Source organism: Balearica regulorum, chromosome 7 (assembly GCF_011004875.1).
Source record: "Balearica regulorum gibbericeps isolate bBalReg1 chromosome 7, bBalReg1.pri, whole genome shotgun sequence".
NCBI lineage: Eukaryota > Metazoa > Chordata > Aves > Gruiformes > Gruidae > Balearica > Balearica regulorum.
The window spans coordinates 26,250,332-26,278,263 of NC_046190.1; the positions used below are offsets into that span (position 1 = coordinate 26,250,332).

General features: G+C 38.7%; 1 long non-coding RNA gene across 1 annotated transcript in view; it reads left to right on the forward strand.

The window, feature by feature from the left end:
- LOC142602628 (uncharacterized) overlaps positions 1–24,577 on the forward strand; it is a 34,017-nt gene extending 9,440 nt beyond the window's left edge. Inside the window, exon 3 of the long non-coding RNA XR_012836382.1 lies at positions 24,419–24,577. This is a non-coding gene — a long non-coding RNA (uncharacterized LOC142602628). The remainder of the gene's footprint in view (positions 1–24,418) is intronic.
- The last annotated feature ends 3,355 nt before the right edge of the window (positions 24,578–27,932 follow it).

Below are 27,932 nucleotides of genomic sequence, written 5' to 3' on the forward strand. Positions count from 1 at the left end.
TGTAAAGACTTTGTGGGATGAGCATGTTGAGGCACTCATTCCTAATGTCTCCCTACCTCTATTATAAATTTTAAGGGCTGTGAGCAGAGGAGAAAGATACACATTATAGAAACAGATGGAGAGTCAGTGAGGCATAGAAATACAGGTGCTATACGAACAGATGGAGTGAGGGAAAAAAAGGGAAGACTGCTAAGTCTGAGGGTCAGTGGACTCTGCCTGTCTCTGGATGCACAAAATTCTGCAGGTGTATAACAGTTCAATTTTGGAGGGTGATTCAGAAATTACGTACATCGCCTTTATTCAGATAGCTTGCTCCTTCTCACTAGGGACACTAGTTTCTCCCCTCCCCCACATGTATTAAAACAAGTTGACTTGTCCTTGAATACATCTATCTGCCAGAAGTTTTTTAATAAGTTACTTAGCAGCAGGGCAGAACTAAATCAATATCACTAACTAGGAGCCATTGTCTCCTTAATATCACAGCAATGCCTTTTTTCCAACTCTGGACCACATTAGTTTACAGATCGATGTTAAACACAATGGCAAAGCTGGAATGCTCTTGCTTTCGATCCCAAGGCTGATAGTATCACTGTCCTAAAAGAGGGTGCCAATAGAGGTATTCAATTTGGTTAACATCTGATAAACTGCATTCACCAAATGCCAAATTCAACATCACCCTCCCATTACACAGCAAAGCACGATCTCACTGTCTGACGTTAATTACATCAATTTATTTTTTGTAGTAAAAGGACAAAAGCTGGCTGTTATTTATCCCCAAAAGAGTTGTTTGATGACTTAGAAAACTGTGAGGTAACTCTTAAATTAAAAATTAGAGTACATTTCCTCTCTACCTTTGCTGATTCAGCACAGATAAATGTTCATTATGAATGACCACGTTCTGCAGCAGAACTGGCTCTGAAACCTGCAAGGTTTAGCCTAACAGGAGTCCTCGCTGGTAACAGTCTGGGGTTGTGAACTAGGTTGGCTGAAAATCTTCTGATTGACAGATTCAAAAGTTCATGTACCCACATGCCTAAGCTTACCTAGGGAGGCAGCCCCTCCTCGGCAGCTCAATGCAGGGTTGAGGACTTTAACATCTGAGGACCAGTGCTGTGATTAACCGTTTGACTCGTTAAAATGCACACCTGCCTGCCATCCTGAGGGCTCACTTTTGAAATACCCTGTTTGGAGGAATTTACATTTTAAGCGAGGCATGACATTTCCTTCCATTTATCATTACGCTTTCTTCCATTACCTTTTGGAAAGTGAGGACTTAGTATTCTGGGCATTACTTGCTGGATATCATTGATCACAAAGCTCTCAGCTTCTCTATTTTTGAAGAGAGTCTCTGGGTTCTATCCTGCAGCAGCATGTCTATTTGAAAAATAGGATTGCTGGAAAGGATTATTTATCATTTTCTCATTAAATCCAGAAGTTAGAAAGGAAAATATGTGTTAGATCAACTAGCATATCCTCTTTCAAGAGCAAGACTTCTCCCTTTCACACACTGTACAACGTAAGCTTTGCAGGACATACATACTTTGGCTTGGCTGAGAGCATCCTCTGTGGGACGAATGGGCTCCATTTTGAAAGACTACTTCTAGAGCTCCAACAGAGACATTGGAGTCAGCGATCATAATTTCAACTTCCATGTCATGTCCACAGCAACACTTTCATGCAAACCCCAGATGCCACCCTAAACACCAACATTAAACAACACCAATGCTCAAGCCTCTTCTGGCATGGGGTCAGAATGAACGTAAATGTACACAAAAGCAGCAGAATAGACTGGGATCCCAAAGTGGCATCCTCATGGGTGCCATCACACTCATTTTTCTGCATGCTTTTTGAGTCACTCTGTATAACCCTTTCTTTGGCCTTTGATTCAATTTTGTTATCTCAGTTTAGTTAGCTTTAGTTCTCACTGATTACATCAGTGTTTCGTCATACAATCAGAATGATATCACAAAGGTCTACCAGCTGGCTGAGGAACAGAGTTCAATGCTTATTAGATTTTGAAGGCAATGTGCAATAGACTACCATTTTAGTAGATTTATGCAAGTCATGTAGCCCTACTACAATAAGATGTCTCATCAACTATTAGCTTTGGGAACACTGCAGGATAAGGCATACATTAAGCAGATTAAAAACAAATAGGAGGTGGCAGAAGACAATAGCAGCCATTAAAGGAATGATCACAAGATCTGTTGGACAGAGTCAACACTCTTAATGAGGAATCACTCCTGCGCAAAATTGAGCATTTGAGCCTGCTGCAGTGATACTCAGAGCAGTAGTGAGAAGAAAACTATCACTATCTTGAGAACCAGTGAATAATTCAATGCAAGTAACCACCCATACCACAGAGCACTCCTCTCCTGAAGAAGCCTTTCTAGCAAAATATCTGAAAGACATTTGTATACCAAGATAGTAAAATAACAGGTCCTGACAATCTGCACAGTTATTGTTTTTACAGTTGCAAAATCCCTTTTTGCTTGGCTAATATATTTAAAGGAATTTATTCTTTGACTTATCCAATACATTCAAGAGCTGAAATCTTAGACAAAAAATTGACTTTCAATATTAACTCAATTATCAGAAAAGGTTCCTGTAGATAGGAGAAAAAAGACTTTACCATCTAACCTGTTTTTAAAAAGTGTTTTGGCCTGATTCCAAATGCTTGTTCTTATATGATCCAAGAAGCAAAGGGAGTAAACTCACAGGAACGAAGTTTTTCAGAAATTTTTTGCATTCATGCACAAATACGCACTAGAAAATGTATCAAATCTACAGTCACTAGCATGACAGATGCACCCAAGGTCTTGCTGACATTGGCAGCCTTACAGGGGCAATCTGTATATAAGAACAACATGTTCTTGAGCAATTCCTCCTAATGAGGTAGGCGTACAGATTAGTTCCTTTAATATCTCTGGCGTGAACTCTTGTCTAAGTCAGTCTTTTTTGCTTATGAACTGAGCATTGCAGAATCATTGGAGGACAATACTGAGTAATAATATAATTTGGTAGCAGGTTGATGACAGGCCCTGAAATAGATCCCTGGAATCTTCCTATCTATATAATATAATATTTTTTTCCCCCAGCTGGAGACAAAGCAGCTTAATAAAAGGCTCGAATAAGCCCGTATCATAAGCATTTTAACATTTTCCATTAGCATGAAATTGCAAAGGGGAAATCATACAGATTGTGAAAAGTAGTCTAAAAACTATTGTAATTTAAGCATATTATATAAAACATTGATACATGCATCTACTACTTTTAAGAAGGGACGGTCACAAGAAAAATTCCAGTATTCTTTACATACTTAATCCAAAAAAATGGTGGTTTTATTTATTCATAATAAATTGTAATACATGAAAACAAGGACTAACTAAACATCCTTCATTTACTTAGGAACTGGTCAAATGCATCAAAGCTGATATGTCATCAGAAACAAATACAATCCTTATGAAAGGATGTGGGGCAAATAACCTCTTTTATGATACTATGACAGAAGTGGGAACTGTAAATCCTGTTGAATAACCCCAAGAGGAAGAGCCATGCAATATGAAAGAAGTGGCTTTCAAATATCTCCTACCCTGCTTAGAGTGGTAGAATGAAGCAGGCTCATGGGAACCCCCGACTACAAATTCAAGGAAAGCTGGGACAATTTTTTCCCAAAAAAAAAAAAAAAAAAAAAAAAGATTTAAAAGGCTTTCTGGGTCATGATTGACCCATCCTTCATCCCTAGGGTTCTTATATATGCTTGTTATCTCTGTTTTTGTGAATGGAACCATTACCCAAGAAAATGACGCATACTTCCCATTTCTCCCCTTCCCTTCAAAAGCACCTATTAACCTTAACAATTCTTTAGCCTATCAATATATAGCTGAAACCTTTCCAGATTGCACACTGCATTCTTCTAGCACTACACTTTTTTGGCCAAGTGAACTCATGAAGTGTGAATTGCTGGCACAGAAGGTGCTGTTTCATACTTAATTGTAGTAATTTCCTTTAAAACAAGAAGCATTTGAGTTTTTTGAAAAGAAGTCATTTAATATTTCTCTTATGGCCTCTGTCTGAGTGTGTACATTTCTGATACACAAGGATATGGGTGAGGATTTCTTCCTAGAATCTTGATTGAAAAGATGCATTAAAAGATATACTATATAGATAGTATATCTAGATATGTTATCTATTTGTATTATTATGCGACTTGGGTATTCTAAACAGGATCAGTATCATTGAACTGGGTGCTCTATTTTGCATCTCCTTTTCTTTTTACAAGGTTACTTAATAAAGTGGATACCTTGAAAATAACACTTGATGGCCCTGATAAAGTAGAGAAAAAACATACAGGTTTGTAACTGACAGTAATGTTTTCTATGATGTTTGTCATTGTAGTATCAGAATCTTTCATAAACAGTTAAGGTACAGCCTCTAATTTGTCTGCAGTGTTTGTAGTCATTTATATACTGACAATGAGTTTAAAATGAAACTGATATGGTAGCATTATTTTCATTAGTGGCAATAAAAGTGACATCTGAAAAGGTAGTTGTGCTTCATCCAGCCTTCTAAATAATTGAATAAGGAAGAATAACCATCCCCATTGTACAGACCGAGAACTCAGCCAGAGAGATGACGTTACATGTCCAAAGCCTCCCTGTAAGGCAAAATTAAAACCAGAAACAGAACAAATGAGCATACATACAACTGCAATGCCTGTGCAATCTATTCAGAGTCTAGATTCTGGGGATCAGTTGCAGAGGAAAAGCCTGGCAGAAGTATGCTTGCTCAAAAACCCTCTGGAACTCAGTTCCACCTAACAAATACATACGGTAGTAATGCAGTGGATCTTCCATGTTTTGGCTCCAAAACAGGATGTGGAGACCCCAGGTCAGCCTTTTCATTTTCAAGCATCTTGTTTAGACCTGGAAAAGTGCAGCTCAGTTATGAGTGAATTGATGGAAAAATTTTCTTCTTATTTTATTTTTGTTATTTTATTTGCTAATAACAGTAAAGACAATGGTTATCTTTCAGCAGTATAGAGTAAAACTTGACATTGGTTTTCATAATGTGCAGCAGCATCAGCTCAGCTATATTAAGGTTAGTCTTTCTACAACTCATGAATCAGCCATTCATGTCTTCATGTCAATGGAATTAAAAGATCTTAATTTTAGTCATTATTTTTAGCAGTTATTTCCTTTTCAATACCCATTGCATCCAGCTCAAAACTTCAGTATGTTACAGTTTCTTTGAAGACAATTCTTCCATATCTGTCTCCTTCCACTTAATAATAATCATTGGTTTACTTCGATCCTTCAACCACATTTCTGAACGAACGGGAGACCCCCCCATTGGGACGATCCATGTTCACACTACAGTGACTTAAATTGTGTTATTCTTGGCATTAAGGCAGGCATTACCACGTGCTCAGGGCAGTCATATGGGTAACAAGATCAACTAGGTATTTCAATCTATGTGACGTGAATAGGCTTCACCAAAATGAAAGAAATGCCAGAGTTATAAAAGGCAGAGCGTAGTTGTCATGTTTATTTTGTGCTTCAGGCTCATTAGCTCTAATTAGCTGTCAAGCCAATTAGCCTGACCAGACATGCCAAAATCCTCCCTGTAAGACCAGATAGAGTCCACGAGCCAGGGACTGGGGAGCTCCACGGCCGCTGGGTGCTGCCAGTCCCTTTCACTCCTTAGCGCAGCAGCACGAACAGTAACCTGAACACTTGTTTTTGCAAACGGATGAGGAAAGGATACAGCATACAGCAATGACAACTTGAACTTCATGTAATACAGAGAGAGCCCTTGCTGAGTCAGCCTCAAGGATCTGCAAACTGCTATATATTGCAATTCCTTCCATTACCTCCTTTTTATTCCAAGACAGCCCAGTAGCTAAAGGGAAGGGACAGATTTTGCCCTGCATTTATTCTGCAGCTGAGAACCAGCACAGGGTTTATGTTTCCCTTAAACCCTCAAAACAAGGATTAAGTGTGACTTGACTGCTGTTGGCCCAGCCAGTTCTTTTACAGAGAGGTGTGAAATTCATCTAGTCTGATCATAGCAAAAATATTTTAGTCTCCTTTTCCAACTGGTATTAAAACTAACTTATGCAGAATGAACCTTTCGCAGGAACAGCTGCAGTAGCAGTAGGTGGGGAGACAGGAGAACCCTTGGAATTTACAAGCTGTTTTAAGATCTCCCGAGGCTTAGAATTGGCTTAGGGCGATTGTCCCATTTTCAAAGCTGCTCCAGTTTTTGGCCTTTATTATATTTTTGTTTTGTGCATTTTGTTATATGTATTATGACTGTATTTCAATTATATTCCCCTTCCTGAAAAATTAACATTCTAAAATAAAAATTATTAACTTTGTACTATTATGTTAAATCTTTCTAAATAGGACTGTTGTGCTCAGTTATTTATCATATCATAGGAGAAGCAGCTAGTTATACCTTTTGCAGGGTATGAGCATACAAATATGCTTTTTTAGTTGGTGTTTGTTTATTCCCCAAAGCTAAGGAAACAAAGTTGGAAGGTAGATCTTGAAGTCCTCATTTAATATTTCAGGTAAAATCAGAACAGTAACATAGATAGCCCTGAAGATGAAAAGTAACCATCTAAAGATGACTCAAGGGGAAGTTGCTATGACAATGGCAGAGTAAAAAATTAAAAAACCCACTTGCTTATCAGAAGAAAAGTATGACACAGGAGTTGAGGTCATTCTGAAATTAGACCCCCTACATCAAAGCTTTCAGCCAGACCCCCTGCACTAGAGCTTTCAGCAAAGCTCTAACAAATCTTTTGTGAATCCAACCCTCACTGTGACCCCTAACATCTGTAGAAAAGTATGAGAAATATTCTCTTGCTCACGGCTGGAAAATAATGAGACAGCTAGGTAACCTACACAAAACGACAGAATCAAGCACAAGCTAAGCAGTAATAACGCCAATTCTCCATTCCGTTTGTAGCAGGATGTTCAAACTGAGTATCTATATGTGCTGCACTGGCATATTTTACTATGCAGAAGAGGTACAGACATGCTGTTCTACATCCATTACTGAAGCAAGTCAACCTTCCATGTCACGGCTCCTCTAACATCTCACCAGCGTGACACACCTGGTATGCATCACTCCGAACATGTGAGCTGTTAATTGCCACGGTGCAAGATTTCCCTTGGAGGAGAATTCCCATGGTGAGATTTGTCTGCACAGCCTATTTGCGCTGCTTAAGAGACAGCTGTTACAGCAGATGACAAAATCTGAAAACAAATTCAGACAAGCATGGCTTTGATATGTGGAACTGCTGTTTTAGAAATGCCAAGAGGTTTACATTACAGCATGGCTGTAGAGGTGGAGTTCCTACGAGGCTTCAAGGCCTGCATTTGGCACACACAGTGTACACTAATTCAAGAAGACACAGCTGGAAGGAAGTGGTTATTTGGAAGCACAAGGTATACAACATGTACGTTCTTAATGAAGGTTAGTTGTGTCACCAAAAATATCATTTTATGAAGGTGAGCAACGTGATGTCTTGGGGCACCATCTGAAATGGCGACAGAGACTCTAGAGATTTAACATTAAAGATTACCATAAGGTTTCCCAGAGTGACTTTGGATGCCTTCACGTCAGGATGCCAAACTGGAGACGCTGTTAGAGACAACTGCTCCTCCACTAAATTCATCTGAAATCAATTCAAGGGGTCTCGTACTAAATGCCCAAAATAAGAAGCAAACTGATTGATTGGTCATTTCTAAATTTCCTGACTTTCATCATTACTGATTTGTGCATTTTCTTCTTGGGGTAAAGAGAAGTCAACACATTTCTACTAGAAAGAATATCCAGTTGAGGCACTGGGCCATCAACACATCCTGTACAGGCAAGATCTTCTGTCTGCTTCAGCCATACAGAATTAAATTTTGTAATAATAAGCATAAAGATAGTAATATATCTTAGTTGATTGAACAAAACAAAACAAAAAAAAAGGATTATGAAATGACATGTTATTCCAAGAAAGTGAGAGTATCAAATTACAGCCTGTCTGCTGAAAAATATAAACTTATGTAGTGAAAGATAATATATTCTACCACATGAAAGCCCTTTATAACTATTAAGTTATGCTTATGCTTAGTTTTTATCAATTATTTGTTGCAACTTATCTTTAATTTTGATATAGAGGCTCAAATTAAGGTTAATATAAAATTAAGGTAAATATTCACCTATTTCAAAATATCATGAAATAATTAAAAATTATATTCAGCTACTGAAAGGTTCTGTCCATCAACATCATTTTCACCAGCCTTTCAAGAAACTTAAAATGGCACATAGTGAATATTCACCTCTCTACCAAATACCTTCTAACAACTGGATAATTGTTAAGACTTTTTTTGTAAGAAAACATAACCTTTCCTATTCTAATTACTGTAGATCAATTGATTTTGCCAGCAAATTTGTTGCTCCCTAAGTTTTGCTCAGCTAAAAAAGATATGTACTGATAAAGCAGAAGTTTTGAATACTGCCAACAATATATTAATTTCTCTTTCACCCGAGCAAAAAATTAGATGCTTAGCTTTAAAGGGTATATTCTTCTGTGTGGTTACCAAGCTTCAGCTTGTGGAAACACTGTAGTATTTTGAATAACCATTTGTCACTACGCAGTTAAACCAGGATAAAGGTCTGTTAGTCTTTACTATAAAGCACACTAGTATATTAAATAAGGAAAAAAGTAATGATTTTCTTATAGTTTGCTTTTTTTTTTTTTAAAGAAAAAAAAAACCTCCCCAAAAAAGCCAAACTCCACAGTTATCCATTGGCTGAATTTTAGAACATACAGCATTTTTCTACACTGAAGATATTTTTTTCCATGTCATCTCATGACAGTCTCTTCAGGAAACAGATTATTTTCTTGCAGGTTTCTATGTAATAATATAATATGTAATCATAATATATTGTATATAAATAACATATCTTGTATGTATAAATCTGTGAGGTTTTCTTAGACTTCCATTTTTTTAATCAACATTGGAAGAGTCTTACCTGATAATTAACCTTTTAAATGGAGAATACCTAAGAAGAATTCTAAGCTTTTGTAGATAGCATTAGAAAATAAAAACTTTTCTCTAAACAGCATATTCTCCTGCTGACCTTAAACAACATTAGAACCTGTAATTTCCGCATATCTTTTGTCTTTGGATCTCCTGCTCCTCCCAGAGTTGGCTCCAAAATGTAAAAAATAAATCATTTGTACTCTTTAAGATCTCAGAGTTTTTATATCCCACTTCTAAATGGACAAAAGTAGTTAATGAGTAAAACAGGTATTGATGCTTCTTGCAAGTGGGCTATTAGATTTGTCATTTTCTCACTAGTGATTTCTTTATGAAAAGGAGATTGTAAAGTGTCCTCATCACAACTTTTTGGAAGTTAAACCAAGATGAAAATACAAAATTTTCAACAGAGCTCAGAGTCCAGCATCTCCTACTGAAAACAAGTCTAGTCCCAATTCTAGGAGCACTATTTTTTAAAGTTTCCCCAAATAATTAATAATTCATATTAATTAGATACTGGTATTAGTCAAATGCATAAAGACACAGCAATCAATTGTCATTTCAAGTTGCAAAAAATGGATTTTTGTCTTAAATATATTCTAAAATTGTCAGTTAATTTTTATAGTGGTATTTTAAGCCCTTATGGTGAGGGATTGTTTCTCTTGCAGTGTCTGGCATATTTTTGTCACAAATGGAACCAGGTGAATAACAGTAATGCTAACACAAGAAAAAAAATGTATTAACAAACTTTTTTAGCTCTCTTGTTTCTTTAAGCCCTGCAAAACTGTCCTATTTTTTCCATGAGAAGAGGAAGTATTTTTCATCACTTGTAACTGTACATAATGCTTACAAGTGAAGCACAGCCATTTGTCTATTTCTTTTTAAACATTGTTTTGATATGAACGTGTTTTTCCTCTAAACTTACCAAAACTAAAAAAAATAAAAAAAATAAATAAAATTACAGAGAATCTTAAACTCTTACCCTAATACACATTTTCGCATTACTTTAATGAAATGAATGTAAAAAAAAATTTTTAAAAAAATAATATTCTTTATTTAAAAGGTGACTGTCTGTGTGGAACCATCCATCAGACTAGAATCAGGTTGTGCCAAATGAAATGTCGAACAAGGTTTGCGATGTCCAGAGAATAAGATGAAATGCAGTCCAAACCAGAGTCCTTAATAAGCTAGACTGTGCTCACAGTGATCTTAATAGCCTATGCGTAAAGAATGCTTTTGCTTATTTTAGACAGTTTTCAGATCTTGATCCATTGATTTAATTTCCTTTAAACATTGATTACTTCCATTCCTTAATAGGAATGGAAATCACACCCTGGATTATTCTTCTGGCTTTCAGATTGTGCTAGCCTAACACTCCAGATCTTTGCTAAAAGATGGGTTTTGCTGTCGACTCAGCCTGTGCAGTTTCACAGTCAAAACATAAAAAAGCTTTTTGATTAATTATACCTGGTGTATAACTTCAATTTAATCCACAGAGGTTTAGGGATCGTATTTCCCTGCTGGTCCTTGTGCGTTAAGTAGCAGGTGATAGATGGGCTGTTAACACACGGCGTAAGCAGTGGTGACGGGTCTGTTCATAACAGACAACGGGGATGGCCCTCCAACTTTTGATCCAGTACTCTCCACTTGTGCATCACTCTGCCCCGTGAGCAGGGCTCTGAGTGGGAACAGCGGGGCCCCTCGCACGCCGTCATCATTTTTTCTCCCTTAGCTGCCGCATCTCAGAAGAAATGCAGCTCTAGCGCTGGCACATGATACAGCCAAGCGGGGCAAAGAAAAGGCAGCCCCAGCCTGGCCAGGGTCACCCCGAGCTCTCAGGCGCAGATCTTCCCCCTGGCTACTTTATCTCTGACTCTTCGCAGTCTGCTTCCTCCTCCCCGCGTGCCTCTAACCAAAGGAGAGACGATATTTCTTTGCCAGGCAGGCAATTACTGCTTTCAGCCACGTGGCTTTCTCCCAGCTTTCGACTGCGTTACCTTCAAAACAGGATAGTGTCAGAAAATTTATGTACCAAGTTTAGGCTCAGTCCTCCATTCCCAACATAAGCTGTAACAGCCAGAGAGCGTTTCTCAGGTTAATGACAAAGAGCTCCACTTAGAGCAATTGCTCAAAATGTGCTCCTGAAGACTTCGTTTGACAGCCTATATCACAAAATTAGAGTATTTATCTTGATCCCTGCCTAGAAAGAATGGTTCCCTGTTGTAAATATAAAGCATTTCCCTATTTTTTCAAGAGAATTTGTGAATTAATCCTCCCTTACCTCCATTCCTTCTGTAATCGATGTTAGGAATAGTATCTGAAGCAGACAAATGGTATTTCTTGCGTTAATTTGCTCAACTGATTGTCAAGAAAAATTGTTCTCAGCTGGTAGTGTAAGGAAAATATTACTGTATCTAGAAGACAGAAAATATGACCAGATAGCAGACAGAAGGCATTGCTTTTTAAAGGCACCTGCTCCTCAGACGACATTTCAAGAGTTTAAAGCTTTAAAAATCTCAGTAATGCAGTGACGTCTGACCTATGTGGTTCCTGTTACTTGACATATCACGGTATAAAATATAACAGCAAATGACGAAGTATAGTGCTGAGTAGAAAAGACAACCCACGTGCTGTAGAAAGAGTCTGGAGCATTGTGGCTGAGTTAGTTAACTCCATCCTATTACAAGCTTTTTAATCAGAGCCTGGTTGTTACAAAGACAGAATGTGCACGGAGTCTGATGGCCACTTTCTACTAACTGATCAAACCCCAAACGTACAAGTTTGAAGTGATTTCACATACAATAAGTTCTCATACTGATCTCAGTAGTGGTCATGTTGTCCAGCCATACGGGTATTTTTTTTAAGAATAACTTAGAAGTTATTAGCATTATTGGTATGAATATTTTAATTTCTGCCTTCCTTATTGTTTTAAATATTACTTCAGTATAGGAAAAACTTCCTAAATACAGTTTTCAAGCAATTTTTTTTCTAAAGTGACTTGCAACAAATGCGAACATGCTATTTGATATCTGTTTTAAATGAGCTTTTTTGTTTAACTACTGAAAAGATGTAGCACTGGTAGCCCTGGAGGGATAGTCCCTACAAAAGAGACAGTCCTCTAAGACCATTTCACTCAAGGTCCTCTTTTGAGATAGGCAACAAAAATTATTTTTTTTTCCCTTTATTGGGAAATAAATTTTAACCACAACATCACCTCACAGAGCACCTCAGACTTTAAATCACTGAGTCAGTGACATCAAGTCTACAGAAATAACGGTTAGACCAGAGTTGAAGCAATGATTGAGGGTGACAGTTTCTACATTCCATCACCAAATCCCTTCAGGTCAGCATTGCAAGCTTATGTCCTGAACCATCTGCTGTAGGAGAAAAGCCTACTCGCTTATTCTCCCGCTCCAAAGGAAGGGGGCACCCCAAGGTGGGTCTTAGCAGCCAGCACCGCCCTGCCCTGGAAAAGCTACAAACCACTCCATGTTCACGTAAAAGGTGACGAGTAAAGCTGCCTGTCCAACAGCAGCAGTAGGAACTGTGTGCCACGGTCGTCCCCAGTCTCGAATTTTTACCTCATGCTTGCAGAGGACAGTTCAGCTCTGGTGCACTGCCTGCTCTTCCAGAAGGGAAGGCTTAAATCCTATTATCCCGTGGAGCCGGCTACTTTCTGGCAAGTCATTACAGTGTTCTTTGTGATTAGCAACCTCCTTCTCCACTGAGCCTGCATACTCTCCCTAAGGCAAAACAAAGACTTTCTCTCTCAGGATTTTTCGTGTCATAAAAAATAGAGCTGAAAACACCGTACTCTGTCATTTTGTGCATTTGGGTAGTGTTCTGTGCAGCGTGTTTGAGCTCTTTGCACAATGCAATTTCCAACTCTAAGGCATCTGTTCCTCAAGTAATGGATCTAATTGGAAAAAAGTTTCTCCTTTAATCTTTACAAGGACATATGAGTGCATTCTTCCTCTAGAAAATAAAAGTTAATGGTTCTCTCTTTTCAGAGGTACATTTGATTATTCATTTTATATGTTTGAAAAGGGTTGTGTGCATAGTCTGAGATGTAATATTTGATTTCTAGGGCCCTGTCAGAAATAGCAGTTAAGATCATTAGACATTTTCATTCAATAAAGAAGGCTAAAAAGGGATAGCCCTAATGGACAGCCTGTCACATTTTATCCATCTTAAAAAAATATGTCTCTTATAGTAAGCACAGACCCTCTGAAATACAACAAGATGCCTCACTGCCCTTAGCTTTCCTTTCTACAGACACTATTCATGGTACCTTAAAAAGTGAAATCTCAGCCTGGGAACACCTGCCAAGAGAACAAAATAATACGAAGGAAGACTGTGTAAAGGGATTCAAAAGCCTCAAATCCCCGAGAGCACTATTATTAGCTGAGAGATTTAGATTTCATTTCTGCTAAAAAAATTTCAGACATTAGGGACACTTTATCATTAGCAACAGAGCCGAAAAAAATGGACTGACTTTTACCATATATCGTATTTGAAACAAAACAGACACTTTAACTAAAAACTGTTCTCAAATTAGAAGTACAAATCAATAGAGTCAAGACAGATTACTGGAGAGTTTCCCAATTTATGTCTCAGAGGAAAAGTAAAATTTTAACCTTTCCTAATAATAGTCATTTCTCATGAAGAAGCTGTGTTGGCCAAGCAGGTCTCCCAAAATTAAATGGGTTGAACCATGAGAGGAGACAGACTATGGTATGGCTAAAGGTTCTTCTATAAATGACTGGAACATTTTTTATTTTTTTTTTGGGGTGGGGAGGGAAGACAGGGACATTTCAATGAAAATGGCAGAAACTAAGAAATTAAGTTGGGGGGGGGTGTTTCTGTTTCTTTTCACTTTTTCTATTTATTTAAGTTTTCCCCTCAGAGAAAAGAAGCATGGAGAAAAAGAAAGAAAACGGCTAAGTGCCAAACCTAAGTGCCAAAAACGTTTAAGTTCTAAATAGCTGAAAACAGTTTCACGGAAAAAAAAAAAATTAAAAAAAAAATCAGGGTTTGATAATAGTTGTGTCCCTTCTGTAGCTCTACTTATATGGAATCCAGCAACGTTTTCTAACAATTATAGTGACTGCTCATGTGAAGAGTACCTCCATCATGGGCCACGGGCTTCCTTTCTCGCTAGCAAGCCATCTGAAGGGAGTTAACAGGAATACCAGGAGGAGGGAGAGGATAGGGGAATAGTTCCACGGGTAGCAGGACTAGCAACGCTTTATCCTGCAGTCTCTCCTTCACTCAGAGCACTCCCCTCTCTTTCTAGCCCTGTATTTTTGCTTGATCTGTAATTTTTTCACTTCTGTCCAGTGAGGGTGAAATCAGACAACTGTTTTACAAGTGATTTGAGAGAGCAAGCAATTGCAGGAAACAGACACAGACAGTAAGTCATCTTTCTTTAGGAAATCGGACTATAAAAAAACTAGATGGATGGTGATTAACGGTCCATTTTCTGCAAACCAGAAGGCTGTAAGACACCAATAACTGCTTATATGTGGAGCTTTAAAATGAAAATGCACAAGGAAAAGTTTGAAAGCTAATGAAACATTTTCCAAAGTACATACAAAGAATTTTATAAAAGAGTTCACATTATTCTGACACCCCATCTTGCTCACAGCAACTTTAAATTGAATACATGGGAAAAAAGTAATTTAATTGTTTAACACCAACTACTCAGTAGCCTGAAGCAAGGAGGACACACGTGTAAGGGACTGAGCTACAAGGGTCATAGGCTTAAGCTTGTGTCCTCCTCCTGGCCTTGACGTTGTCCTGTAGCATGATCTTCAACAAATGGCACTTTTCAGCGCCTCTCTCTCTGTCCCCTTAACCTTATTGACCGTTTAGACTGTGAAGTACCACGATGCTAAAGTTACAGACATACTTCAGGATTTGTGCTCTATTTCCTGTCTCTCGTACTTCCTTCTAGTTAGGCAGTGTTTTTAACAGAGATACACATCTCTCTAAATCTTGAAGTCCTCCTCAGGTTTCCATGTTTTATCGGAAAAAAGAATTAAAAGGCTTAGAGACATTACAAATAGTTATTTTAGATGAAGGTAAAAGTGATGAATAATTCAAAAGCAGAATTCAAGCAGTGGTCATACTCTGGTTGCACTTAGTAATAGCTAGGCATAACAGTAATCGGCAAAGGTCTTTGAAAATGCCTGTAGGGTTTTTTCTCCCTCAATCCTATAAAACTTACATTCATATTTTATTTTCTATTCTCTGCATTCTACTTCTTTGTTTTTCACATGCATCACTATACAACAAAGAAATCTAAGAGATTTCTTATTTCTTCTTTATAATCTTCCACTACAAAGTATGACAAAATAGGGAGAAGGAAGGGTTGTTTTTTTTTTAATTTGGGCTTGGGCTAGAACACATTTCTCCGGCCTTCTGCTTGGGAGGTGCATCTTAAGGAAATAACAGGATTGTCTTGTTCTTTTTCTTCATGTTTTCATTTGTAAGGTATTCCTCAAGCTTTATCTGCTATCCCTTTTTTCTGTCTAGTGCTTTCTTCCATTCTCTGCCCTTCTCACAGCAAGAAGGAAAAACTGATTTATTCCAGAACAGTTATCAAATAGGTCCAAACCTAGGCATCAATGTGGTGAAGCCGAATAAAAAAACTATTGTGTACTTTAAAAGGGAGACATTAGCTGCAAGGTAATGAAAGATACTTCATTGGTAATAAGAAACCCACTCCTGGGACCTCACACATATAAGAAAAGAACAGCTAAAGGATAGAGAGCTCTGTAATGGATGGATATATAGGACAGGACTACAGCATAACTCAGAGTCTGATGTGTCACTTTAATCAAAACTGACTTATGGAAATAAAGTGCTTAAATGCCCGGACAAATGTTGCTAGCATCATGGAATAAAGAGAGGAGAGGGTCTGAAAACAGAGGCTATGGAAGGAGCTCGTCGAATAAAACAGCCAGGCCACAGGAATTCAAGGCAGGATGTCAAGCTAGCATAAGACCCTTCCCTACAAAGCTTTATATCAGTCATATCACCAGCTGTTAATAAGAAAAAAAGAGTATAGGGGCAGTTTCTACAATATAGGCCACTTCCGTGGCTAAGAGCCTCTATAACATAATGCTTTTCCTCTCCCTTTTAGTTTGATTTGCTAAATAAATGAATAATTGGACTGTGAAACATGGCAGAAGGATATTAAAGGCTATTAGCATGTGAAATGAGCTGTTTGCTGGTGTAGTTCTAACCTTGTGTAGTGAAAATCTATGTAATTCATATGGGACTTCTGGATAATTAGTCCTCAGTGCTGCCGGAAGTCTCTGATGTGTGTGAAATCAGACAAACTTTCAATAAGCTTTCTTCTGCCACTTCCCTCCCAGTCACATCAATATGTTCCAGTTATACACGTATAGATATATGTTGCAAGGTTAAAAGCTAGTCCAAAGGCAGACATAAGGCAGCACCCAAATATCTTCCTGTACTGCTGGTTATTAGCCTGGCTCTGACCTGAACTCCACTTTCCACATTCTGCTGGGAAAAGCTCTGGAGACCTGCCGACAGATTGTCCTGCACACAGCTTATCCAGATCAGATGGAGAACAGCTAAAGTTCTCACAAAGGCACCAAACATGAATGAACTTTGTCTTTGAGGGCGCTCTGCTGCTTGGCATATATCTAGCAAAGCTTACCCTTCACACTACCACTGAATCTGAGTTTAGTTTTGGGATCAAGCTAAGACTCACCCAGCGAAGCAGAAGAAGAAACAACAGTAGACCTCCGTGCTTCCCCTTTCACAGCTCTGAATGTGGCGAGGCATGGGAGCTGTGCCTGGGCCGAAGGGTATCCAGACTCGAAATCTTGACTTGTATCCTGGCTACCCATGTTCCCCTTTTCTTCCTTTCATTCTGAGGCCAAGGCAGGCAGGAAGCCAGCAGTGCCCCACAAAATCTGGATTGCACTTTGCACTTTTTTCTAACAACTGCTTTAGTGCTTCATAAACTTCTGTTCAGATTAAAAAGAAAATGCAAAATGAGATTAGTGAATAAAATGGCAGTTTTTCTGTAGAATTATTTTCTTTCTAGCTTCTTTAGCCTGGGGAATTGCTCTTTGTCAGAGGACACTCCCTCTTCAACTCCAGTTCTGTGCTGTGAGAATAATACTAATTCAGACTAAAATAAAAGTTTACATTTTCTAGACTGTGGAAAAATCTATGTGAGAAATGTTCCTGCTGATAGATTCTGTTGCTATGCCAGCAAAGGAGACCACACTACAGCTCTTCACATTGTACCATCTACCAACAATACTTTACGGCCTTATTGCAATCCACAAAGCTCTTGGGTCTCTACAGAGTCAAGTCGATAAGAAGCCATACAGATGTACATGCTGTTCCAAAACTTTCCGTTTGCCCTGCAGTCCAAATATATAACCTAGCACTCCCTGAAGCCCGTTGGAATCCATAAACTGCTCACTGTATAGACAGTGCTGTTTTACCTTTTTCTGGGTACTGTCTTGCAGTCTACTTAAGTCTTTGAGAATTCAGAGTATAAAAGCATCAAAACATACACTGCTAACAGGGAAAACAGGGTGATAAATTCAAACAGAATACAGATACAGACTTATGTGAACCAAAACCACCTTACAAAATATTGAGCAAGAAGGATACCATAGCAAATTTAAAAAGATTCTTGAAAAATCAAAGAGGAAGGCAGTTTACTTTGTGAAGCCAGCTAAAGAGCTAACAACACAGCTTGTTTCGCACTAACCTCACTGGTTTCCATTTCACAGTCTTTTTGTTGATATGTGTGTATACGTGTATATACATACACGTACACACACTGGTGAAAGAACTGAGATTTGCCAGGTTCAGCTAGACAACGTTTATTTATTTTATCATTCTAATCTTGTGCGCTCTGTAAACATTTGCTATTGGAATATCTGGAAGAGAAATTTCCAAAAAGACAGTAATGTGTCAGAGTGACACATGCATCAACAAAACTTTGTAATCCCTAACATTGATAGACATTGTGTGGTATGCCTAAGGAAGAAAAGACATCAGAAAGGGTTCGTTCTCATCTTACATGATCTTTTTACTTACCTGATTTTGAAGAAATGAGAATAAAGAAGAGCACAGCTGAGGAAAGAGGAAGATTTCAACTGAATTTGCAGGCCGTTGGAGATCCTAATTGCCCTAAGGGCTGCTTTGTCCTTTCCTCTTGGCATCAGTAATCACACGGCTGCATGGGTGAGGTCTTGCATTCTATAATTTGCAACATGGTGTATTTAATAGCTACACAGCACTGTGCTGCTACCATGCTGTACAATTTGTGGAGTCTGCCACCATGTACAAGTCGCCCATTCATACATCTCTCTTGCTTAGCACTTTCCTTCTTATTAGGGTGCACTGGGCTTTTTTTCGTTAGAGATGATATATTTTAGCACTTGTGATAGTAGTAGGTAATTATATATTTCTTTCTTCCCCTCTCCTGGAATACAGCTGCTTTGGGAGTTAGTTCCTTTGCCTGAAGTTGCAAGATTTAGTATAATTCACATTCTCAACATGTTGTTGGGGATATAAGCTGTGAATCTTACCCTGTACATGACAGAAATACAGATTTGCTGAGCTATAGAATCATCAGAGTAAATCCAAAGTTGCACCATTCCATGAATCTATCATACCGCTTTAGTCCCTTTACTTTGGTTGAAAGTTATTCCTTCTAACTTTTAACTCATAAGGGTAGTGTGCACAGTAAATTACTGGAGAACACCTTACGGGAGGGATTATCCAAAAGCATCCAACACTCTTGTGTTCATGCCAGTCATCTCTGTTCTACATTCCCCGCAGCTCATCTGCAAGCATTAAGATTGTACCGTAGGTTAATGCAAGCATTCACCCACCTAAGTTTAGCTTCTGCTAGCCATGTAGCTGCTGCAGACCGATTCAGCTAGAAAACTTGCCCAGGAAGCTAAGCAAATATTCAGGCAGCGAGCCCACACTGAGCTCCAGTCTGCCACAGCTATGTTGAGAGCAGTATTTAATTTGTCTACTTTAAAGCTAGTTTCTCCGTCTGTGGGTTAGATGCAGTCACGGCGGTGTTGCTGATGTTCTCAGGGACGTATGGAGCAGCACATACAGGGACTGTCGGGCGGCACCTGCATGACCCCAGCAGGGACTCCCAGTCTCAGGCAACCAGGCAGTAGATGTCTGTCTGGTTCAGGAAGAGTCACACATCATCTACTCCACGCCTATGGCACAGGTCACAGAACAGCACCGTAAAGGTAAAAGACATAATGTACATTATGAAAGGAACAGGAGGGGTCAAGGGAAATCACACCTACAGCTTAATAAACAGAACTAGTAAAGGACTTTAGCTAGTGATCGTGCAGAGAGGGAGGTGGAAACCTACAGTGAAACTTAGCAGCCTGATATGGGCCCTCCCCACCTTGATTGAAGAAAATTACCTGAAATAAAGAGCAGGTTCTTACTTACAAATGAGAGTACAGGTTACTATGAAAGAAATTTGATTTTGATGTCTAACTTCTTAGTTCCTGGGGCTGAAAGTGTTTGACAATTTTCTGGGAAATTGCATCCACATCTCTCTGCCAAGACGATCTGAGATGGAGCAAAACCTTGACGAGACTCAGGACCTCCATTTATTTCAGTTTTGAGTGCAGTTATATTTAGCATAGATACACTATCTTAAAAATAATAAAGAAAAAAATCCCTAAAGTACTTACAAAAGAAAGTTTGTGCCCGTATATGTGATCCTGTGTCATAACAGCTCAGGCTCTGCTCTGAGTCTTAATGAAGCTCATGTGATAACAGTTATAAATGGGAACTGTGCAGAGCAAGTGACATAGTGTATCTGAGAAGGAGTTATAAAAAAATATGCTAATTCTGAAAATAAGATTCTTGGAAGGAAATTTGAATATGTTGATGGCACTCTACAGAAAGCAATATATTCCTCCACAAAGACCTTGCTGTTGCCAAGAACCTCTTTTTACCCATCTTAAATGATTGCTTTATCTAAATGCAGAACTTGTATGTGTTTTTACAAAAGAAAGAAAATTCTCTTAGCAGTGCTCACAGGCTCTTGGGGATGTAGAATCTTTAATCAGCCATTATGTTATACAGCTTTTCAGATGTCTCTATCTCCCAAGTTCTGATGACTGAAACAAGTTTAGAACAAGAACAGCTATAATTGTAAAGACTTGTGCCTTTTTGAAAAAGCATGGCTAATGACAGGGTTTTTTTAAATGTGCTTCTCGGTACTCTATATCCTCTAGAGGGCTGGTGGGAGGAAGGGATTACCTGTGTTCCTGGTTGCTCCCTTTAGTTCCTCATTCTAATTCTGAAATCTCTTCCATACCTTTCTGAACTAGCTGGCGGGGGGAGAACTGAAGCCCTTTGTGCATTTATCAGTTGCATTTTAACCTATTTACAAAAATAAATCATAGAATGGTTTGGGTTGGAAGGGACCTTAAAGACCATCTTGTTCTAACCCCCCTGCTGCAGGCAGGGACACCCTCCACTAGACCATGTTGCCCAAAGCCCCATCCAAGCTGGCCTTGAACGCTTCCAGGGATGGGGCATCCACAGCTTCTCTGGGCAACCTGTTCCAGTGCCTCACCACCCTCACATATTTCTTCCCAGTATCTAATCTAAATCTATCCACCTTCAGCTTAAGGCTATTACCCCTTGTCCTGTCACTCCCTGCCCTGGTAAACAGTCCCTCTCCAGCTTTCCTGTAGCCCCTTCAGGTACTGGAAGGTGCTATAAGGTCTCCCCAGAGCCTTCTCTTCTCCAAGCTGAACAACCCCAACTCTCGCAGTCTGTCTCCACAGGAGAGGTGCTCCAGCCCTCTCATCATCACCATGGCCCTCCTCTGGACTTGCTCCAGTAAGTTCACGTCCTTCTTATGTTGGGGCCCCCAGAGCTGGATGCAGTACTTCAGGCGGGGCCTCATGAGAGCAGAGTAGAGACCTGCTGGTCACACCTCTTTTGATGCAGCCCAGGACACGGTTGGCTTTCTGGGCTGCAAGCGCACACTGCCGGCTCATGTTGAGCTTCTCATCAATCGATACCCCCAAGTCCTTCTCCTGCTGCTTTCAATCCATTCTCTGCCCAGCCTATAGTTGTGCTTGGGATTGCCCTGATCCACGTGCAGGACCTTGCACTTGGCCTTGTTGAACTTCATACAGTTTGCATGGGCACATCTCTCCAGCCTGTCAAGGTCCCTCTGGATGGCATCCCTTCCCTCCAGCATGTTGACCACACCACACAGCTTGGTGTTCTCGGCAAACTTGCCGAGGGTACACCTCATAGTTGCACCCTCAGTTGGCTGGGTTTTATATGAAAATGGAATACCTTTATTATTCATTTGAATCTCTTTCTAAAGCATTGTTCTAGTGTTTCATACTACCTACAGTTTATGTTCTTCAACTTCTTTTCTCCCCCGAGAGCTATGATTCCTTACTGAACTATGTGTCTATGCAATGGCCAAGATTCCTTATCAAGAAGAAACTATGATGTGCAACCACAGATTTAATTTATCCAATACCAGCTGTACAAAAACCTCACCAATCCATTTCAAGATGGAAATAGAGCTGTTTTCATTCAAAATATTACATCGGTTATTTCCTGTGGTTTTCATTAACACAATCTAAATTTTCTCATTGTTCGTATGCCAGCTGAGATGTAGTGTGATAAAGTTATTCAGTATGGATGCTGTGATATGTAATCTAAGTCATGTGATATGATTTTGGTTCTTCCATAAACAACTACAAACCTTTAAACATACTGAAGATCAATGACTAATAATTGTTAACTAACTAAAGCACAGGTCCAACTGATGTAGTAGTTAAGATTATGGTAGCATCTTATACCTATCTATTCCAGGGCTTTCAAATTTGCAGAGTTGAACCAGGGTCAGTACTTTGCCCCTGGAGATATTACTTTATACAGTGCTGAGAAAGTGAAATAAAAAATCATGAAAAAAATCCAGAAATCAATACAAAACCCAACAACAATCTTGTTAATTTCTTTAGCTGCTTTAGCAGCTAACATATTTCTGCCAGAAATGAAGCCTCCCCCGCGTTTTCCCCATGAAGATACTGATAATTAATGTCAGAGCGACACAGAGAACATGCATTTCTATTCCCTAAAATATTTGACCAGAAATACTTCCTGCTCCTTTTTAACTCCATAAACATCAGAAAAAACCATACTGGATTTCTTACCTTTATACAATTCAAATGAAGATGAAGAATAACATAAACTGCAAATATGGAATGGTGAATAATCCCACCATGTCAATTAGATTGACAATGTATGGGAAAATGCTAGTGAATTCACTATGTATTTCATTTTACAACCATTTCAGCTTGAATAGTATATCTGGGAAAGCTTCTTATGTCTACAAGAGGTTTTTTCAGAAGAGAACATTTATTATAGTTGTCTTGGCAACATGAGCTCTGTGGAAATATAAATCAGAGCTTAAGAAGGTTTTATTTTTAAACTCTGAAATAAAACAGATGAAAAATAAGGCAGCTAGGTGAGCAGAACTTTATGATCTGGTCTCTGCATGTTAAAGATCCATTGCATGTTAAAGTATCCCACCTTGCTTCATGCTGATGAAGCTCTGAGTGGAGTACAGTCTTAAACAGGAGCCAGGAGCAACTCACTGAGAAAGATGTAAGCAAGCTGCATGGAGCCCACGTTAAAACATCAAACAGGATAATAGGCTCAGAGGAACAGGACTCCTGACAAACTTAGAAGGAATTCAGAGTAGAAAATAGAAGACTGAAGGGACTCATGATTGTGATTTTTCAAAGCCTTCATCGTTGTTATAAGAAGAACAGTTAGTAATTGTTCCCCATGGCTATGAGGATCCCAGCCTTGTGAAGCAATGCAGGGAAAGACTAAAAAATTCAACCTAAATGGAGCAAAATTTCAAGCTGTTGATTAATGAATGTTTTAAACAATGTAATAAGTTACCTAGAAAACCTCTTAATATCATTAGTAATTTTTAAGCAGAGAATCATGTTCTTGTACAGTTACAAAGAAATTGCTTCAAAGGTTTACAAAAACGTAAAATATTCTATTCCACCACATTTTTTTTACTGGAAAAACCAGCACTCCCTCCCTCTCATACACTGGCTGAGCCTAGCACAAAGCTGGGTGCTTACAGTGCTGCCATCCATGTGATGGATGGGCTTGGACACACCTCCACCTGAGCAGGTACACAGCCTGTCCTAGAGAAGTTGCTGCTGCCGTCATTGCATTCACATCAACATTTATTGAGAATCACAATTTTCAAATCAGGAATCAAAGTCTAATAACCTTTCTTCTCCTGTTATTTTAACTAAAAGGCTTGTCTAGCAGCAATCACAAAGGGAGAGCAGAGATGATGTACAACCCTGAGGAAAGAGCTTAGCCTTCAAGAGCTGCTCCTGCTCCCATCACTAGTTTTGGTCCAATACCACATAGGAAATGTGTTATGAAATTCAAAGAGGTAGCCGAAACATTTCTAGCTAAACAGTATGTAAACCTAATTTCAACAGGAGACGGAGAAGAAAGTACTGAACTAGCCAAAAGACAAATTCACTACTCAGTGATTTCAGCCTGGATCCCAACTTCAAGTAAATTTTGTCTGCACTTTCCCAAGACCCCAGCTGTGGCATGTCAAGATCTTATTTTCTGTTTATCTTTTGGACAACAGCTATAGTACATTTCTAGCTTGGCAGCAGTCTAGCAAGGCCAAATACATTTCTTTGTTCACCAGCAATCACTAGTAAAATGACACAGGAAATAATCAATCAAAACTAACCTGACGCCAACCAGAAATCAACCAGATTGGACAGGATAAATGCCATTTTTGTGGTCTTATTGATGCTGCTACCTGTAAAAATAAACTGTGACCTAAAAGGAAACAAAAAGGGTAGTAAAAACCTGAAGTAACTCTAACTCAGTGTGAATTTCAAAAATTTCACCAGCACTTTTTTCAGAATTTTTGTCCTTTCCCAATCTCATAAACTAATCTCATTATAGCCGATGTTCCCAAAACACTCCCAAGGACATTAATAGATGAAACTTAACACAGAAGCAGCGTGTCTGGATAGAAATGACCCAACGTCCCAGTAAGACATTTCTGTTCTATCTCAAAGAAAGGCTCAAAACCTTCTGATCTTCAGAAACTTTTGTTTCTGTAAAGCTTAAAAATAAATAAATAAATATCAGTGTCTTCCTGCACTTTATTGCTCTTTCTCCTTTACCACATGTTAACCAAGGATGTAGTAAATCACCTCCATGCAGTAGGGCAGACGTGCAATCCGCACGTGTGATAGTGAAACTTGCTTTTGTCTTCATTTCAGATAACACCAGCTACGGGAAACGTTTTGAGTTTTCAGTTGTGCTACACTTCACACAGTACTGCTGCGCAGAGGGACAACCGCTCCCAAGTACAACCCACTTGGCAGAACAAAGTCAAAGTATAAAGACGCAAATGACATAAGGGCACTTACTGAAGCCCTCTAAGGCAAGAAAGGGTTCTCCTACTTGAAAATATTTTTTCAGGAAGCTGGTATACTTTGCTAAGAGTATAAGAACTTGCACTGATGTAAGTCTGACCATTGCCTACTCACTGGTTAAGAATTTGCCTTGGCTAAACTTGTTAAATTTGATCTTTCCTGAGGTAGCTGTTATCTTTCATTCTTCTGTGCTATCCATTACTAAACTATCTGTGGAACTTAAAATCTGTGATGCACTTATCTTCAATGCATCCTAGTGAAACAAACAAACAAAAAGTACAATTTTCCCTATTTTATTGATGGGTAACAGAGACAAAAGGCACTTAAGCTTGTACCTAGGATCTCAGGAAAACTGGCAGAGTGAGGAAAAGAGCTCCACTCTTCCAAATTTCAATCTGCCATGTGAAATTTCACTGCATAAAAGGCTTTTTCTCTATTTTTTTTCCTCTTATTTACTATGCCAATTTACAGTCTGCGAGCAACTCTGACAGCAACAGTAAAAGAGCAGGAGAAACGAAACCCAAGATATGTTTAGAGCTTCTTGATATCTAAGAACCTTCCTCCTTATTTGCATGGGGATGGTTTGCAGTGCCAGCAAAATTTCAGTATGTTGAATCAAATGGGACTGAGTTTGAGGCAGGTGTTTGACTAGCTTCAGTACCTTATCCAGTGTGATTTGGTGCATCTCTGAGATGATCCTATTTGACTTCAAACAAAGAAGAGCAAACTGGCTACTTGAGGCTGGATCATGCAGATATTCTCAAACAAGCTGCTAGGCCTTGCTTTGTTTCTCACTTTGAAGGTGGAAGAGCATACACTTACATGATAGAAGCAAGAAGGAAAATTATGTTTAACTTTTAGTTGGAGAAGACAGATGCTGAATTTTTCACAATTGCCTGCAATAATGTGTTTTCAAAAGATTCTAGTCTAAAAGCTGCTCTTTCACTTGCCATATTGTCCCCAGAGACAGGTTTTTGCTCATGTCAAGGTTGAGTGATCTCAATATCTGAAGTGGCAGCAAGATGACAAGCACAGAAGAGAATGAGAAATAAAAGTACTCGCTCTCTATTTCAATCTCTTTTCATTTAATGCTTGCTGCTGATGCCACTGCGGCTGAAAGCATTACATTTCTGGTGCAGAACCTCTGGCTGGAGACTCAGAGCAGGTAGTTTTAAGAAAAAAGTAAAGTTGTTCACTATTCTTCTGATTGTCAAGAGATACTTATGCTTTACTAATGGAATCCAGTGTGAGCTTCTTGGAGATTTTCCATGCATGGGAAGATACAGCAACTATCAAAAGAACTTTAACTTTCTTTACTGCAAACTTTAGTCTAGCTGTTACTTTATCTCATTTTATGTCATAGTGACAGTAGTCAAACAAATTAATATTAACACATAATTGAGATATTTTAAGGATGAGTCCGTAGAAAAGACCATGAGGTAAGTGGATATGTTGCTACTTTGCCATCACAATAAGGCAACGTTAAAAGGTGCAGTAAATGTTGTAAGGAAAAAATAATTCCTAAATAATTTTTCATTATTGCTTGTCCATTGGGAAAAGTCACCACGAAATAAGCAATTTCTATTATAAATTGATTTTGGACAGGTCTGTTGGCTGATCTGCCTCAGCACAAATGCTAAGACCCACAGAATGGAAGCAGGACAACATTCCCCTGTCCTGTCTGGCTACAGCCTTTTCTTAAAAACCATACCATTAGCAAACTTCCAGGCATAAGGAAGTCACACCAAAGTTTTGGTCAAAAGAGCCAAAGTAGGAGCGGGCTCCTGTGGGGAATGCACAGAATTAGTAAGAGAAGAACATACCATATTAAGGTTAACATGAAACCTTGTTTCCCTACACAGCTACAGTGAGCTGGCACAGCTTGGTCAAAATAGGTTATGCTATTACAGCTCCACTACACATTTGTGCAGGAGCGGATTTCAAGCGTTCCGTTTGAGCCACATCAAACTAAGCTCTTCAAACCTGTTATAGATCCTGCTTCTCAGTGTGGTTAATTAATGGGGGGTGGGGGAAATCTAACTTTTTACCCTCAACATTTTGGTTGCAAAGACATTAATAAAAAAAATCACAGAAATTATATTTAATGATAGGATACTCCTCTCTCTCTCCCAACTTTATCAGAATTAGTCTTGCTCCACCTAGTTTACGGAGTTAATGTTCATACAGCCTGTAGTCCTGGCAAACAGCTCGATAGTTAAATATTTGAGAGAATCATTATGAAAAGTTGAAAATCGTAACCATCATTGTTCTTGATCCTTTAGTAGTGGCATCTAATGATGCCACAACAAGACTTTCTCTCTTGATTTCAAAAGAATGCAGGATCACACCTACTAGGAATAATGTTTTCCTGTTAATTATACTATGTTTTACATAGCATGAAATGAGGGCTCTTTAATGCTCTGTAAAACAATGGCATCTTTGAATGTGAAATGAACTCAAAATTAAAAATAAAATATTAAAATCTTAACAGCATTCCACACTTCTAATAGATTCTAAATATATTGTAAACTATGTAACATTTACCCCTTATGTTCTAATATATACTATTTTCTGATACATTCTAAACACAATTAAGACATATCTATATCTCATAATGGGAAATTTTGCTCACCAGATATGATTCTGCCTTCATAAAACCACATATGCTACTATGCATAGAAACCTCTTGTTAAAATACTGTTGTAATAATCATGTACACAGAAAACCATTAGCACTAGTGCTTTTCTCATTACAGCTAATAGCAGAACCTCATTGATTACAACAGGAGCTCTCTTCAGTGAGCATTTCTGCTTACTTTTACTGCAGGCCAAATTATACCTCTGCAATCTCTGGAACCCTCAGTATTTTCCATTGCCACATGAACAGCTGCTAGCAAGTGCTCAGCCTTTTTCCAAGTGCATGAGTCTCTGCCCATGTCCCCAACCGGCTCGCTCCACGAGGTCACATCTGAAATACACACGTTCTGCTGTACGAATTGTCGTTTCCCTCCCATCTAATAACTCATCTCAGATTTATACCAGCTCAAATGAAAGATGGACTAACACGGAAATTTAGGTGTAAATCTCTCTGCATATACTCATTTTTGGGGTAGTAGATCAATTTAATAAAGATCGGTGACAAGCCTATTTTTAGCTAAATCAAGATTAATTACTGAAATACAAAACAACGATATAGTCACCAGTTTAAACTAGACAATGTTTGTTTTAAACATGCTTTCTGTTAATTTGATTCAAATCTGTTTTGATTAGGTATCATGGAAGGGCATGGAAGGACAGGAGATGACTCTCTTCAACGTGTAGAGAAACAATGCACGTTGTTTGCCACTTGTCATACGTTT